This window comes from Periplaneta americana, chromosome 11, assembly GCF_040183065.1.
Source record: "Periplaneta americana isolate PAMFEO1 chromosome 11, P.americana_PAMFEO1_priV1, whole genome shotgun sequence".
In the NCBI taxonomy this organism is placed as follows: Eukaryota; Metazoa; Arthropoda; class Insecta; order Blattodea; family Blattidae; genus Periplaneta; species Periplaneta americana.
The window spans coordinates 15271753-15289975 of record NC_091127.1 but is presented as its reverse complement, the minus strand read 5'-3'; positions in this window follow the sequence as shown (position 1 = coordinate 15289975).

Genomic DNA, 18223 nt, shown 5'->3' with positions numbered 1-18223 from the left:
CTTAGTTTTTTTTACAGGTTTTTGCAGTTTTTTTCCTCATGTTATGGGTTATTGCGTGGGTGGGTGGGCGGCCCCTCCTCAGGACTGCTACCTTGCCGTGGTTGGAGGGCTTGAGTGCCTCTTGGATCCTAAGAGAGGCCAGACTAAAGGCAGTCCAAAAGTATAAATCAGAGCCAAAGATATTGCAACAAATTAGCAAACTTTGAACGAGCATTAGGTTGAGAACGCCTGAACTAGAGGATCATACAATTTCAAAACAATTCTTGAATTAGAAACCTAAAAGACAGAGAAATGTGATTCCAGTTTAATATTGAAATTTCAAATAAATTCTCGTGAGAAAGAAATCAAGGTCTGAGAGAACAACACATTTAGTTTTCACAAAAGCAAAGCTTTTACATAAATTCTAAAATCTTTATATATACAGGCTGATTCATTATTACGTGTAAATACTTTGTGTGTGTAATGTAGAGATGAAACTAAGACCAAAACGTTCTATACAACTTTTTCTCAAAATCTTTAATTCCAGAGTTAACGCCATTTTGCGTGGAACTTGCGTTCCCAAACAAAGAAAGGGTAACACACCAAATGTAAACTAATTATCACTTTCGTACAGTGCATCTGGACTTCAGTACAAAAACAACCAAAGTCACTAAACCCATATCTTTGGCAGTCCACTTATGCACGTTTTGTGAACTAAAACCAAACACAGTAAAGTATGTAAAGCAATTTCTTCTAGACTTTACACATTTGTACAATTCTTAGTGTAATGCATGTTGAAAGTGCTGTCCCTCAACCTGAAGACATACCTGTGCTCGCCGCCTTAGCGATCTCTGAACGTTACACAGCCCGTTCACCTCATCACGAACAATTCCACACGCATGTTCAATTCGCTGTTGTAGTACTTCTACGTTAGGTGCAGCAGAGGCATACACTAACTACTTCAGGCGGCCCCGAAGGTAGAAGTCCCGAGGGTTCATGTCCGGTGATCCGGCTGGCCAAGAAGTTGGCCCTGCGCGGCCTATCCATTGTTCTGGATACTCAGCATTGAGATACGTTGCGGCAGTAATGCGCAGGCGCACCACCGTGCATAAACCATAAGTTCACTCGCGTTGCAAGAGAGATATCATGTAGCAGACCATGCAATTCGCGTTCCAAGAATTCGCGGTAGATTTCCCCATTCAACCGCGGAGGTAGAACTCGAGGTCCGAGTAACTGATTCCCCACAATACCACACCAAATGTGTGGGACAACAATAATGCCTATGCAGTTACTGCGATATAGGCGCCATCTGGAATTAAAGGTTTTGAGAAAAAGTTGTATAGAACGTTTTAGTCTTAGTTTCACCTCTACAATACACAAAGTATTTACACGTAATAATGAATCACCCTGTATATATATATTATATATATAAGAGCTTACATACAAGTTAAACCCTAAGAAATGTCATTAATTTCAAGGGATTATTATTTTTTGAGGTGCTTCAAACAAAAAGTTTAATACAATTTTGCTCGTGTTTCTTCGTTTTCAATATAAAAATTGTTTTTCAATTAATTATTATAACACAGTGCTCTCTTAAATTGACTTAAGGGGCTATTCACAGCTGACAGCAGTAACATTTTTGGAAATATTCAACATATTTTTCCTCCATTACTACATCTAATATTCAACATTTTTTTCCTCCATTACTACATCTAATATTCAACATTTTTTTCCTCCAATACTACATCTAATATTCAACATTTTTTTCCTCCATTACTACATCTAATATTCAACATTTTTTTCCTCCATTACTACATCTAATATTCAACTTTTTTTTCCTCCATTACTACATCTAATATTCAACATTTTTTTCTCCATTACTACATCTAATAATCAACATTTTTTTCTCCATTACTACATCTAATAATCAACATTTTTTTCTCCATTACTACATCTAATATTCAACATTTTTTTCCTCCATTACTACATCTAATATTCAACATTTTTTTCCTCCATTACTACATCTAATATTCAACATTTTTTTCTCCATTACTACATCTAATATTCAACATTTTTTTCCTCCATTACTACATTTAATATTCAACATTTTTTTCCTCCATTACTACATCTAATATTCAACATTTTTTTCCTCCATTACTACATCTAATATTCAACATTTTTTTCCTCCATTACTACATCTAATAATCAACATTTTTTTCCTCCATTACTACATCTAATAATCAACATTTTTTTCCTCCATTACTACATCTAATAATCAACATTTTTTTCTCCATTACTACATCTAATATTCAACATTTTTTTCCTCCATTACTACATCTAATATTCAACATTTTTTTCCTCCATTACTACATCTAATATTCAACATTTTTTTCCTCCATTACTACATCTAATATTCAACATTTTTTTTTTCCATTACTACATTTAATATTCAACATTTTTTTCCTCCATTACTACATCTAATATTCAACATTTTTTTCCTCCATTACTACATCTAATATTCAACATTTTTTTCCTCCATTACTACATCTAATATTCAACATTTTTTTCCTCCATTACTACATCTAATATTCAACATTCCTCCATTACTACATCTAATATTCAACATTTTTTTTTCCTCCATTACTACATCTAATATTCAAAAATTTTTTCCTCCATTACTACATCTAATATTCAAAACTTTTTCCTCCATTACTACATCTAATATTCAACATTTTTTTCTCCATTACTACATCTAATATTCAACATTTTTTTCCTCCATTACTACATCTAATATTCAACATTTTTTCCTCCATTACTACATCTAATATTCAACATTTTTTTCCTCCATTACTACATCTAATATTGAACATTTTTTCCCTCCATTACTACATCTAATATTCAACATTTTTTTCCTCCATTACTACATCTAATATTCAACATTTTTTCCTCCATTACTACATCTAATATTCAACATTTTTTCCCTCCATTACTACATCTAATATTCAACATTTTTTTCCTCCATTACTACATCTAATATTCAACATTTTTTCTCCATTACTACAACTAATATTCAACATTTTTTTCCTCCATTACTACATCTAATATTCAACATTTTTTTCCTTCATTACTACATCTAATATTCAACATTTTTTCCCTCCATTACTACATCTAATATTCAACATTTTTTTCCTCCATTACTACATCTAATATTCAACATTTTTTCCTCCATTACTACATCTAATATTCAACATTTTTTCCCTCCATTACTACATCTAATATTCAACATTTTTTTCCTTCATTACTACATCTAATATTCAACATTTTTTCCTCCATTACTACATCTAATATTCAACATTTTTTCTCCATTACTACATCTAATATTCAACATTTTTTTCCTCCATTACTACATCTAATATTCAACATTTTTTTCCTCCAGTACTACATCTAATATTCAACATTTTTTTCTCCATTACTACATCTAATATTCAACATTTTTTTTCCTCCATTACTACATCTAATATTCAACATTTTTTCCTCCATTACTACATCTAATATTCAACATTTTTTTCCTCCATTACTACATCTAATATTCAACATTTTTTTCCTCCATTACTACATCTAATATTCAACATTTTTTTCCTCCATTACTACATCTAATATTCAACATTTTTTTCCTCCATTACTACATCTAATATTCAACATTTTTTCTCCATTACTACATCTAATATTCAACATTTTTTTCCTCCATTACTACATCTAATATTCAACATTTTTTCCTCCATTACTGCATCTAATATTCAACATTTTTTTCCTTCATTACTACATCTAATATTCAACATTTTTTTCCTCCATTACTACATCTAATATTCAACATTTTTTTCTCCATTACTACATCTAATATTCAACATTTTTTTCCTCCATTACTACATCTAATATTCAACATTTTTTCTCCATTACTACATCTAATATTCAACATTTTTTTCCTCCATTACTACATCTAATATTCAACATTTTTTTCCTCCATTACTACATCTAATATTCAACATTTTTTTCCTCCATTACTACATCTAATATTCAACATTTTTTTCTCCATTACTACATCTAATATTCAACATTTTTTCCTCCATTACTACATCTAATATTCAACATTTTTTTCCTCCATTACTAAATCTAATATTCAACATTTTTTTCCTCCATTACTACATCTAATATTCAACATTTTTTCTCCATTACTACATCTAATATTCAAAATTTTTTCCTCCATTACTACATCTAATATTCAACATTTTTTCCTCCATTACTACATCTAATATTCAACAATTTTTTTCCTCCATTACTACATCTAATATTCAACATTTTTTTCCTCCATTACTACATCTAATATTCAACATTTTTTCCTCCATTACTAGGTACATCTAATATTCAACATTTTTTTCCTCCATTACTACATCTAATATTCAACATTTTTTTCCTCCATTACTACATCTAATATTCAACATTTTTTCCTCCATTACTAGGTACATCTAATATTCAACATTTTTTTCCTCCATTACTACATCTAATATTCAACATTTTTTTCCTCCATTACTACATCCAATATTCAACATTTTTTTCCTCCATTACTACATCTAATATTCAACATTTTTCCTCCATTACTAGGTACATCTAATATTCAACATTTTTTTCCTCCATTACTACATCTAATATTCAACATTTTTTTTCCTCCATTACTGCATCTTGCACAATAACGGAAATTGGTATTTTTAAAACACTGTCCTTCTGCTATGATATGAAAAAATATTTTTACGATTAAAAAAATACTTGTGTGTGTGTATATATATATATATATATATATATATATATATATATATATATATATATATTCAAAATTCATAATGGTCGTAGTTCACTGTGCAGTGATGAAGCGTTTCCCTCATAACTCATAAACTTGTTAACTTTTTCATGTTCTCTCTCTTTTTTTATTGCTGAAACTCATGTTTACAATATCATGCTCTTTCACTGCATTCCTTAATAAATATTTTTGTTGTGTTAGAAGAAAATACTGATATTTGACCATTTTTTTAAATGAATTTATTATGAATTTATTTTTTATCAGACAATCTATCAAAGATAGAGAAGTGATCTTGCATCATTTTGTACATACGACATGCATAAATGCACACAAAAAATTTCATCACAGAATGTTGGATAGTTTTTGAGTTATGTGGGAAACGCTTCATCACTGTACAGTGAATTCAATTTGAAAAAAAAATGTAAATATTTTTTTTAACTATAAACATATTTATTCGTATAGCAGAAGGACAGTGTTTTACACATACTAATTTTCATTATTGTACAAGATACAGTAATGGAGGGAAAAAAATGTTGAATATTTCTCAAAATTTTACTGCTGTAAGCTGTACCTAACCCCTTAACATATTGGAATAAATCAATGGTTTTCCCAAAACACGCATATATATATTTTTTTTTTCAAAATGCATAATGGTGGTAGTTCACTGTGTAGTGATCAAGCGTTTCCCTCATAACTCATAAACTTGTTAACTTTTTCATGTTCTCTCTTTTTTTATTTTATTTCCGAAACTCATGTTTACAATATCATGCTCTTTCAACTACATCCCTTAATAAATATTTTTTTTTTGTGTTAGAAGAAAATACTAATATTTGACCATTTTTTAAAATGAATTTATTATGAATTTATTTTTTATTTGATCATTTTTAAAATGAATTTATTATGAATTTACTTTTAATCAGACAATCTATCAAAGATAGGGAAATGATCTTGCATCTTTGAATAAAGAACAAAAAAAAGTTTCCTTCCCAGGCAGGATTCGAACCACGAAAGTCTTAGTTGCCAGTTTATCGTGCTCTGGAGTGAACAAGGCTCTGAAATCAGCTAAAAGGGTCGGTCCGGTTTTTTTTTTTTACCACTACTGTACAAGAAGGTTCAGAAAATAATTTTTCGTTGAGATTCCAACAGACAAAAGGTTGAATCGTGAGACAATCACCAATCGAAAACAATCGTTTGTTTAACTCTCCGTAACTAGGAAACCAGCAATGATTTTGAGTAGTGCTAGTGACCACTTTCAAAAATAATTTCCATTCTTTCTCAACAATATGTAATGCATTTATTATTATTATTATTATTATTATTATTATTATTATTATTATTATTATTATTATTATTATTATTATCAGTTATCACTATCATCATTGCTATCTCTGTTTTTCTTTCTTTTTTTCTTGTATTAGTTCGATGAGAGTTCTATAGTGTTCTTTTGACCCTGTTGACCCTCTATAGGGCTTTAATTTAATTTGTATTATTTTCACCAGCGTCTGTATTTCTTTTTTGTATTTATATGTGTTATCTGGTGGGATAGAAGATAAGGCCTTATGACCTTAATTCTGTCAGATTAAATAAATAAATAAATAAATAAATAAATAAATAAATAAATAAATAAATAAATAAATAAATAAATAACATTTCTCTCGCTTTGATTCCCTCTGTAAGGTGAAAAAACAAACACGCAAAAAATTGCCATTTACAAACTTTTGAAGGTGTAAATGTATATTCTAAACAGATCACATCGAAATTAATATTTTTCCTCCACTTTTAAAAATTTGGGATTTTTTTCTATGCTTTCTTTAGACATTGAGTTATCAACGAAACAAATTACAGCGCGATTGATAAATCTTTAACGGAGCGGGAAATAACATATGTATAATAGGATCTTACGTTAAAGGAATACGTTCACCGATTCCTTACGATTCTTTCCGAAGTTTTACGAACGTGAACGTATTTACGTCACCAAATACGTCACTAATGGCATCAACATAGCGTTAGCGGAATAGCGGGCGACGGGTGTGCGAAAACTCTCTTATAAAGTCAATAAACATTAAAAAAATTATGTTTATATCTCAGTCAGTCTTTCAGTTAGAAGTTTATCCTCGAAGAGACAAGTTCAGTGTCTTTCCAGGAATATTATGTAGCATATTTGGAGCGGCAAGCGACGAGCATGGGGAAAGAGTTCGTCAAGAAATATATGAAATGGAAAGATGATATAAAGGAAGATCATCATCCAGGATGCTTGGAAACTATTGTTGGTTCGTTGTAAAAGACAGTATCGGGTCTAGTTATAAACAGAAGTGATCCAGAAAATTCGTTTAATGTAAGTTCAAATTCCGAAATTTTTCTCATTATAGGCATGGAATATTTTTATTGTAGTTCTGTTTTAAACTATATGACATCATGTTTGTATCCAGTACACATTTTTCAAATATTATGAGGCGTTTTGAATCCCAAGTGTTTTGTCATTTTATCAGAAGCGGTGAAAAATTAAAAATAAAAAGTTTTTCATAAAAAAATTCAATTCATTTTCAGCGGAAAATGGTACGTGATGGGGCAATTTGAATTTTAAATTCATATTTAGAGTACACATATTAGTAACATTCACCCATTTTTGTTTCGGAGCAAGAGAAAAAGTAAAAATTTGTTGTTCAGCGTAACCACTGCCCCGGGGACCACGACGTGGACGTGAATGGAGGTTTTCCCTACTCAACATATCTAAATTATAATAATATTATATACTTCATTATTTTCTTCATTTATCTGTTTATGTGAACTCTCATATTGATCTTCAACTTCTCACTCTCCTTTTTTTCACCTATGACGAAGATAAAACCATTCCCCGAAACGTTGTGAATTAATTTACAATTAAGCAATGTAAGAATAATCCAGTCTACATCTCTCCTATACAACCATCTAGATGCAAAGCTATTTGCTGAAGCCTCGCAGTGCGCGCCTCGCACAAATTCGGCCGGACGAATCTGTCCGAGGCGACGCACAGAGGTCTAAAATCCATATTTAGGAGGACAAATGGAGAAAAATGACATGTAAAAAAATGAAATTAAACCCTTAAATTATTTTTTCTATATAACTGAGTAACACTGAATTGACAATCTTAATCAGCGGAGGTGGCTGCATAGCGAGATAAGAAGCCGGTAACATGCCACATTTCGCCACCCAGCATTCTTACTCAGCAAGCGCCGCGAGTCTGCCGTTTTCCCTGTGCTGTAACTCTGTTGTAAGTGGTCGATTCCATTCATATTTGGTATCAACATGTCAAGTAGTTCTTTAGGTATGTAACATTGTTTGTTTGTGTTACATTTAATGTTATTATAGCATGTCAAATTAGCATGAATGGACACGGGACAAAATATAAATATAACCATTGAGTGCAGACTTTGCTAAGGTAGAGGAAAAAAAAAAAACCATTTGGTTCGTCCAAAAATGATTTTTTTTCACTTCCTCCACTATTTACCTCTATTTTAAATCTAGTCTTAAGGTGCGCAGATTTGCGTAAGTAATAATTTATGAGCACTATTCTTTCGAGGTGCAGTTAGTGCAATTTTTCTCGATTGCAGTTATTTCAATATCTGTGAACCGAATCTGCTTCCGCAGTATAATTCAGGGAATTCAAGATGACAGCTTGTTAATTATGTACCAAATAATCTTTCCGAGCGTCCAAAAGGTGCAATAGTACCTAAAATGTTACATTCCCCCACCCCATAAGATTTTGTCTAAATGCATCCCCCTGTAAGGGGCACTTCTGCTCATACCAACGTAAACAGAGTTTGTACACAAAACAAATGTACTAAGTGTAACTACTGTATAAAATTTCATAAAAATCTGTTAGATAGGACAAAAGTTACTAATTTTGTCTAATTGCGCCTCCCTATAAGGGGTAGTTACACTTAGACCAACGTAATGAGAGCTTGTATACAAAACATACATGCTACCTGTAACTACTTTGTAAAATTTCATAAAAATCTGTTAAATAGGAGAAAAGTTACTAATTTTGTCTAATTGTGCCCCCTAAAAGGGGTAGTTCTCCTTATACCAACGTAATCAGAGCTTGTATACAAAACATATATGTTCCTTGTAACTGTTTTATAAAATTTCATACAAATCTATAAAATAGGAGAAAAGTTACTAATTTTGTTTAATTGCGCTCCCCTATAAGGGGTAGTTACACTTATACCAACGTAACGAGAGCTTGTATACAAAACATACACGCTAACTGTAACTACTTTGTAAAATTTCATTAAAATCTGTTAAATAGGAGAAAAGTTAATAATTTTGTTTAATTGCGCCCCCTACAAGGGGTAGTTCCCCTTATACGAACGTAATCAGAGCTTGTATACAAAACATATATGCTACCTGTAACTACTTTGTAAAATTTCATTAAAATCTGTTAAATAGGAGAAAAGTTAATAATTTTGTTTAATTGCGCCCCCTACAAGGGGTAGTTCCCCTTATACGAACGTAATCAGAGCTTGTATACAAAACATATATGCTACCTGTAACTACTTTGTAAAATTTCATTAAAATCTGTTAAATAGGAGAAAAGTTAATAATTTTGTTTAATTGCGCCCCCTACAACGGGTAGTTCCCCTTATACGAACGTAATCAGAGCTTGTATACAAAACATATATGCTACCTGTAACTACTTTGTAAAATTTCATTAAAATCTGTTAAATAGGAGAAAAGTTAATAATTTTGTTTAATTGCGCCCCCTACAAGGGGTAGTTCCCCTTATACGAACGTAATCAGAGCTTGTATACAAAACATATATGCTACCTGTAACTACTTTGTAAAATTTCATTAAAATCTGTTAAATAGGAGAAAAGTTAATAATTTTGTTTAATTGCGCCCCCTACAAGGGGTAGTTCCCCTTATACGAACGTAATCAGAGCTTGTATACAAAACATATATGCTACTTGTAACTGCTGTGTAAAATTTCATAAAAATCTGTTAAATAGGAGAAAAGTTACTAATTTTTTCTAATTGCGCCCCCTATAAGGAGTAGTTCCCCTTATACGAACGTAATCAGAGCTTGTATACAAAACATATATGCTACTTGTAACTGCTCTGTAAAATTTCATAAAAACCTGTTAAATAGGAGAAAAGTTACTAATTTTGTCTAATTGCGCCCCCACTATAAGGGATGGTTCCCCTTATATCAAAGTAACGAGAGCTTGTATACAAAACATATATGCTACCTGTAACTGCTGTGTAAAATTTCATAAAAACCTGTTAAATAGGAGAAAAGTTACTAATTTTGTCTAATTGCGCCCCCACTATAAGGGATGGTTCCCCTTATATCAAAGTAACGAGAGCTTGTATACAAAACATATATGCTACCTGTAACTGCTGTGTAAAATTTCATAAAAATCTGTTAAATATGAGAAAAGTTACTAATTTTGTCTAATTGCGCCCCCTACAAGTGGTAGTTCCCCTTATACGAACGTAATCAGAGCTTGTATACAAAACATATATGCTACCTGTAACTGCTGTGTAAAATTTCATAAAAATCTGTTAAATAGGAGAAAAGTTACTAATTTTGTCTAATTGCGCCCCCACTATAAGGGATGGTTCCCCTTATATCAAAGTAACGAGAGCTTGTATACAAAACATATATGCTACCTGTAACTGCTGTGTAAAATTTCATAAAAATCTGTTAAATATGAGAAAAGTTACTAATTTTGTCTAATTGCGCCCCCTACAAGGGGTAGTTCCCCTTATACGAACGTAATCAGAGCTTGTATACAAAACATATATGCTACTTGTAACTGCTCTGTAAAATTTCATAAAAATCTGTTAAATAGGAGAAAAGTTACTAATTTTGTCTAATTGCGCCCCCACTATAAGGGATGGTTCCCCTTATATCAAAGTAACGAGAGCTTGTATACAAAACATATATGCTACCTGTAACTGCTGTATAAAATTTCATAAAAATCTGTTAAATATGAGAAAAGTTACTAATTTTGTCTAATTGCGCCCCCTATAAGGAGTAGTTCCCCTTATACGAACGTAATCAGAGCTTGTATACAAAACATATATGCTACTTGTAACTGCTTTGTAAAATTTCATAAAAATCTGTCAGATAGGAGAAAAGTTTCTAATTTTGTCTAAATGCGCCCCCCTATAAGGGGCAGTTCCCCTTATACCAACGTAACGAGAGCTTGCATACAAAACATATATGCTACCTATAACTACTGTGTAAAATTTCATAAAATCTGTTAGGTAGCTGAAAAGTTATTAATATGTCCCGCTAAATTTGCATTCTAGACCACTGTGCGGCGGTGAGTTTTATGGCGTTAAAAAACGTTTCATTTCCTTCTACATTTTCTTTTTTATGTCTTCTTCTGATCTTCATTTCTCTTTGCCTACGTTTCCAACTTTTGCTTTGCATTTCACTTGTACTAGATTTTAATGTCTTCTCTCTCTCTTTCTTAATCTGAATCTCGCTACAATAGTCCTAACTGATCACGTGACCAGGTACGATACATAGCTTACATTATTATTGCGATACGGTACCTGAAAACTGAGATACTCTAATGAGAACAGAAATACGAGTATATTGAGAAAACAAACACCAAAACAAATTCCATTCCTAGAGAGCTAGGATTTTTATATATTTATAACAATAAAATTGTTTACAATATCACTGATATTTGCATCCAGTTTTCGTAAGTGTAAATTATTAGACATTAAAAATATTCCAAAATGAAAATAACTTCAAATTTTTAACGTTAAATAGTCCTATCGATAATGTTAAAGGCTTTATCAGTATCTTGCGTTACAATACAATCGCGTTTTGAATGTTACTGACAGGGCTGGGCAAAATACTGACATCCAAGTATTTCAAATACAAATACAAAATTACTTACTTATAACTTACTTACAAATGGCTTTTAAGGAACCCGAAGGTTCATTGCCGCCCTCACATAAGCCTGCCAGCGGTCCCTATCCTGTGCAAGATTAATCCAGTCTCTATCATCATACCCTACCTCCCTCAAATCCATTTTAATATTATCCTCCCATCTACGTCTCGGCCTCCCTAAAGGTCTTTTTCCCTCCGGTCTCCCAACTAACACTCTATATGCATTTCTGGATTCGCCCATACGTGCTACATGCCCTGCCCATCTCAAACGTCTGGATTTAATGTTCCTAATTATGTCAGGTGAAGAATACAATGCGTGCAGTTCTGTGTTGTGTAACTTTCTCCATTCTCCTGTAACTTCATCCCGCTTAGCCCCAAATATTTTCCTTAGCACCTTATTCTCAAACACCCTGAACCTATGTTCCTCTCTCAGAGTGAGAGTCCAAGTTTCACAACCATACACAAGAACCGGTAATATAACTGTTTTATAAATTCTAACTTTCAGATTTTTGGACAGCAGACTGGATGATAAGACCTTCTCAACCGAATACTAACAAGCATTTCCCATATTTATTCTGCGTTTAATTTCCTCCCGAATGTCATTTATATTTGTTACTGTTGCTCCAAGATATTTGAATTTTTCCACCTCTTCGAAGGATAAATCTCCAATTTTTATATTTCCATTTCGTACAATATTCTGGTCACGAGACATAATCATATACTTTGTCTTTTCGGGATTTACTTCCAAACCGATCGCTCTACTTGCTTCAAGTAAAATTTGCGTGTTTTCCCTAATCGTTTGTGTATTTTCTCGTAACATATTCACGTCATCCGCATAGACAAGAAGCTGATGTAACCCGTTCAATTCCAAACCCTGCCTGTTATCCTGAACTTTCCTAATGGCATATTCTAGAGCGAAGTTAAAAAGTAAAGGTGATAGTGCATCTCCCTGCTTTAGCCCGCAGTGAATTGGAAAAGCATCAGATAGAAACTGACCTATACGGACTCTGCTGTATGTTTCACTGAGACACATTTTAATTAATCGAACTAGTTTCTTGGGAATACTAAATTCAATAAGAATATCATATAATACTTCCCTCTTAACTGAGTCATAAGTCTTTTTGAAATCTATGAATAACTGATGTACTGTACCCTTATACTCCCATTTTTTCTCCATTATCTGTCGAATACAAAAAATCTTATTAATAGTCGATCTATTACGCCGAAAACCGCACTGATGATCCCCAATAATTTCATCTACGTACGGAGTTAATCTTCTCAAAAGAATATTGGACAAAATACTTTAAAAAATTAACCAGAATACATTTGTATTTCAAATACCCGATACAATATATAAAGAATTAAGAATATTACCGAAAATCTAAAATATTATATTAACATTAAAATTATTTTTATCTCGAAGTTTTATATAAACACTGTAAGTGAACATTCTTTCTTTTCCCAGTCAACAATGAATAATTATTGCTCCCTTTCAAAAAAGCCATTTTCTCAAAAAGTTCATCAGGTAAGGATCCCCTTGCTGGTGAATGAATAAATCCTGCAAAACAGAACAGTCTTTCTACAGGCACAGAGGAACACAAACCTGTATTATACTTTATAAAGGCTTGTTTCACTGTTGGGTAATTCTCTAGAGAGCACAGAGTTGTCCCTTTGCCATTGAAGAATTGTATGAGCTCATACTCCGCAGTAGATAAGTTCTTTTCTTTTTACTTTTCAAACTCTGTTTTACTTGAGTTGAAAACATAAAAATTGTTTTCATCATCTCCATCGTCTGAACTGACCAAAGGTGTAGCGAGAACTGCTCAGCTGATTTCACACACATATTCTGTGTCCTCGTCTTATCATTTGGTGAGGCAGTGTCAGGTAGCTATCTCATCTTAAATGATGGGTGGAAACAAGCTGCCAAAATAGCTCAATTTGCTTCTAGGATCAGATCAAACATCGCTTTAAATCTTGATGAAAGCGAACTCATTAGGACTGGAGTTACTTGGAATAGATGACGTAGATTACTAGATAACATAATATGTAATCTGTTTTTTAGGGAAATTAACGTGGATAGAATTTGGCTGTAATAGCATGTCTTCTCATTTTGCAGTAATGAAGGGCTGCGGCAATGGGTTTCAGAACTGCACACTATTCTTCAAGGTACTGAAACTCAACATTTTTTAAGGTTGGCAACCCCAGTTTTTCACATATACTGTTTATATCATATTTGAATTGCAATATTTGAGAATTCCATCGAGTTGGGCAAGGAAACTTTAATGAATATTTCAAGACATCTGACATAATTTCTGAGGATTTGAGTCTCCTAGACGCATTCCATAATGCTGAACACTTAGCAAGTGTTGGGTGATGGATCCTTGATGCTGTTGGAGATTCTTTATGGCATTAAGGAAATCAGTTGTGGCAAGAAAACTAAGTGTATGGCTAGCACATCTGAAATATGTAGGCAATTAAGACAAAAATTCATTCTTCAAATCGAAATCCAAAACTTGAAGAACAAGAAGAAGAAAAAAGTATTTTGAGTATTTGAAATACAAAATACATCAATTTTATGTATTTAAATACAAAATACTATCTAAAATACTTGCAAATTAAAATATACTGTGACAGCGACATGAGATTCGAACTCACGACCAGCGTCCCGCAAGAGAGAAGATCGCGCGGAGCACTTTGGGATGGCGCGCGGCGAAGAGGGGAAAGGGCCAACGCGGCGAGAGAGTGGAGAGAGAGTGCGCGCGCATCTGGTGCTGGTAGAGAGGAGAGGGCTCTGGCTTTTTCTGGAGTGCCATCTGTAGAGACGCGTGGAACTTTCGAGGCTACGTCGCTGTGGTTATAAATTAAGGACGCGAAGGAACGACAGCAGTTTTCAGTTATTCAGTCAGTGAGAAAGCCAGAGCAAGGAAGCCAGTCTTGTGTACCGGAGTTCGACTCGAGTGTGCGTCCGCAACCGCGTCAGCAGCCGAAGGCCTGAGTTCGAGTGCAGTGGACCGCAGTTGGAGGGACCTGAGTTCGAGTGCAGTGGACCGCAGTTGGAGGGACCCGAGTTCGAGTACAGTGAACTGTCTCTGAAGGTCTGTGGTTCGAGATACTGTGAACTCGAGTGACTGAGATAGAAGAACTGTGAACTGAGAACTGATAGTTCTGATTTGTAAATAGTGCTTTGTAAATATTAGTTAAGATTAACAGTTCATTGTCGTTCGTACTAGTCCAAGTAAATTGTCATTGTCGTCGGTGGAGTTTTATAACGAATACTGTGTTGAGTGAAAATCCAATTGTCGACGAAAGCGTTTAAGGCGAATTGTAGAAAGGAATTATTGTTGTGACGAATAAATTACATTGTTGTTACTAATAAAATTTACAATACAAATGTATTTCAAATACTGCCCAGCTCTGGTTACTGAAACAGAAAGATGGGCTTAAAACGCTATCTCTGCATGTAAACGATTGCGACAAACATGGTCACCGACAAGGGCGAGTGATTGAATAGCATGTAGTTATCCACAGTAGTGAGAAAAGTGACTAAAACAATATTCACGTGCATGGGTTTCATGTTTCATATTATACATCAAGTGCACGTTGTAAGTAACATCCTGGAATATATTAAAAAGATACATTATTTTACAATTATGCCTTAGAGTCGGTATGCTCGACCATGCCGAAATGTAGTAATTATACACCTGGTAGCAGTCCTTTAATGGACCCCATTAAAGTACAATTATTCATTAAAGTTCAGGTGTTCCACCAATCAGAAAACACCATTGTAGCAATATGAAAGAGCAAGTATCGATTATTCTCGGATATGCAATTGAAAGACAACTAGCGAAACGTCACGGAGGCTGGAAATTCAATACTGTCGCAGAAGGTTATGTTCTGTTACTATAATAATTAGCGTTAATTGTAAATAATATTCAAATAAATTTAATTTGTCATCTCATTTTTCGATGTCTAAATGAATTTCAAGGTTATATCAAGATTAATGTTTATTTTACTCTCTAGATTATATCAAGGTCAATGACATTTGTTCCTCGGAAAAAATCAATACTTTCGCGTCTGCGCACATCTCACAATTTACGAGGTATTGCACAAGGTCAGTTCCGCTCCCCAGTCAGATAAGAATAACATGAATACTTATGAATAATTTCAAGTTAGAAATATGGTCGAGCATAAAAAGTCGTACGAAACTTGCCTAGAACGGTAATTAAGACGCTCGTATGAAAATTATAAAACTCGCTTGCGCTCGTTTCATAAACATACTCGCGTCTTAATTACTATCAATATAGGCTCGTTGCATAATGTACTATTACAATAGCACTGATATTTGCAACCAGTTTTCATAACTGTAAATTATTCGACATTAAAAATATTTCGAAATGAAAATAACTTCAAATTTTTAACATTAAATATCGGTAACGTTAAAGGCTTTATCAGTACCTTGCGTTACAATACAATCGCGATTTGAAGGTTACTGAAACAGAAAAAGGGGTTTAAAACGCTATCTCTGCACGTATACGATTGCGACAAAAATGGTCAATGACAAGGGCGAGTGATTGAATAGCATGTAGTTATGCACAGTAGTGAGAAAACTAAAACAATACCCACGTACACGTGATTCACGTTTCATATTATTACATCAAGTGCACGTTGTAAGTAACACCCTGGAATATATTAAAAAGATACATTATTTTACAATTACGCCTTAGAGTCGGTATGCTGTTACATTAATTTTTAACATTTATATTAATGTATAGAGCGATATGAAATAATTTTGATGGACATTTTACTGTCCATACTCTCACTCAACTATAGCGACATCAAAAACTTTTTTCTTGCATTACCATGGCAACTATACATTATTAAGCAAAGCCTGCATGGTATAGTCAAAAAAACAAGATAAGGAAAAAGTCACTGTACATTAATTAATATTCACAATAGCAATATGCGTTGCAATAGCGGTATGTTGATGTTTTCATGTTCGAGGAAAAGATTAAAAAAGCGAAACGTAGTTGAGGTTTTTTAATTTCCGAGAACATGAAAACAAACATACCGCTCGTGTATCGTACATTATTTTGTACGAAGATCGTTTATTACATACCTGAAAGAGGAATTTCTAATTAGTTGCAATGAAATCTCCATCTTGGTTTCTGTTCAATGACGATAAATTTGCAAAACAAAAATATCCATCTTCAACATTGTTGCTTTAAAATGTTTTCTGTATTTACTATGCTACAGCAGGCCGTGATATACGTCTGTCTTTTTTTCCCCCAGTCTATAAATGCGAACTTAAAACAAACGGTAAGGTTATGTAATGATTTATTTTACTTAATTTTTGCTAATATTTAAAAACAATAATTAACAGTGCAATTTTGATGAAATTGCAGTGATAAGTTTCCAATTTATAATTATTACTATATTGAAAGTCTCTAAAAATAATATGTTAAAAGCCTAAAGCAGTAAAATTAATATGTCACTTAAGCGGTAAGATGAGGGAAATTGTTATGTGTGTTAGGTTGGGAATACTGAATGTGGAATTTTAGAATTTCCGCGGATTGGTTTTGTGCGGAAACCAAGCAAATACGCACGATCTCGCACAAAAAAAAAATATATATATATATATATGTGTGTGTGTGTGTGTGTGTGTGTGTGTGTGTGTGTGTGTGTGTGTGTTACGAGAAAATCCACAAACGATTAGGGAAAACACGGAAATTTTACTTGAAGCAAGTAAAGCGATAGGTTTGGAAGTAAATCCCGAAAAGACAAGTTATATGATTATGTCTCGTGACGAGAATATTGTACGAAATGGAAATATAAAAATTGGAAATTTATCTTTTGAAGGGGTGGAAAAATTCAAATACCTGGGAGCAACAGTAACAAATATAAATGACACTCGGGAGGAAATTAAACACAGAATAAATATGGGAAATGTCTGTTATTATTCGGTTGAGAAGCTTTTATCATCCATTCTGCTATCAAAAGTCTGAAAGTTAGAATTTATAAAACAGTTATATTACCGGTTGTTCTTTATGGTTGTGAAACTTGGACTCTCACTTTGAGAGAGGAACATAGATTAAGGGTGTTTGAGAATAAGGTGCTTAGGAAAATATTTGGAGCTAAGAGGGATGAAGTTACAGGAGAATGGAGAAAGTTACACAACACAGAACTGCACGCATTGTATTCTTCACCTGATATCATTAGGAACATTAAATCCAGACGTTTGAGATGGGCAGGGCATGTAGCACGTATGGGTGAATCCAGAAATGCATATAGAGTGTTAGTTGGGAGACCGGAGGGAAAAAGTCCTTTAGGGAGGCCGAGACGTAGATGGGAAAATAATATTAAAATGGATTTGAGGGAGGTGGGATATGATGGATTAATCTTGCTCAGGATAGGGACCAATGGCGGGCTTATGTGAGGGCGGCAATGAACCTCCGGGCTCCTTAAAAGCCAGTAAGTAAGTATTGTAATAGATTCTCCGATAG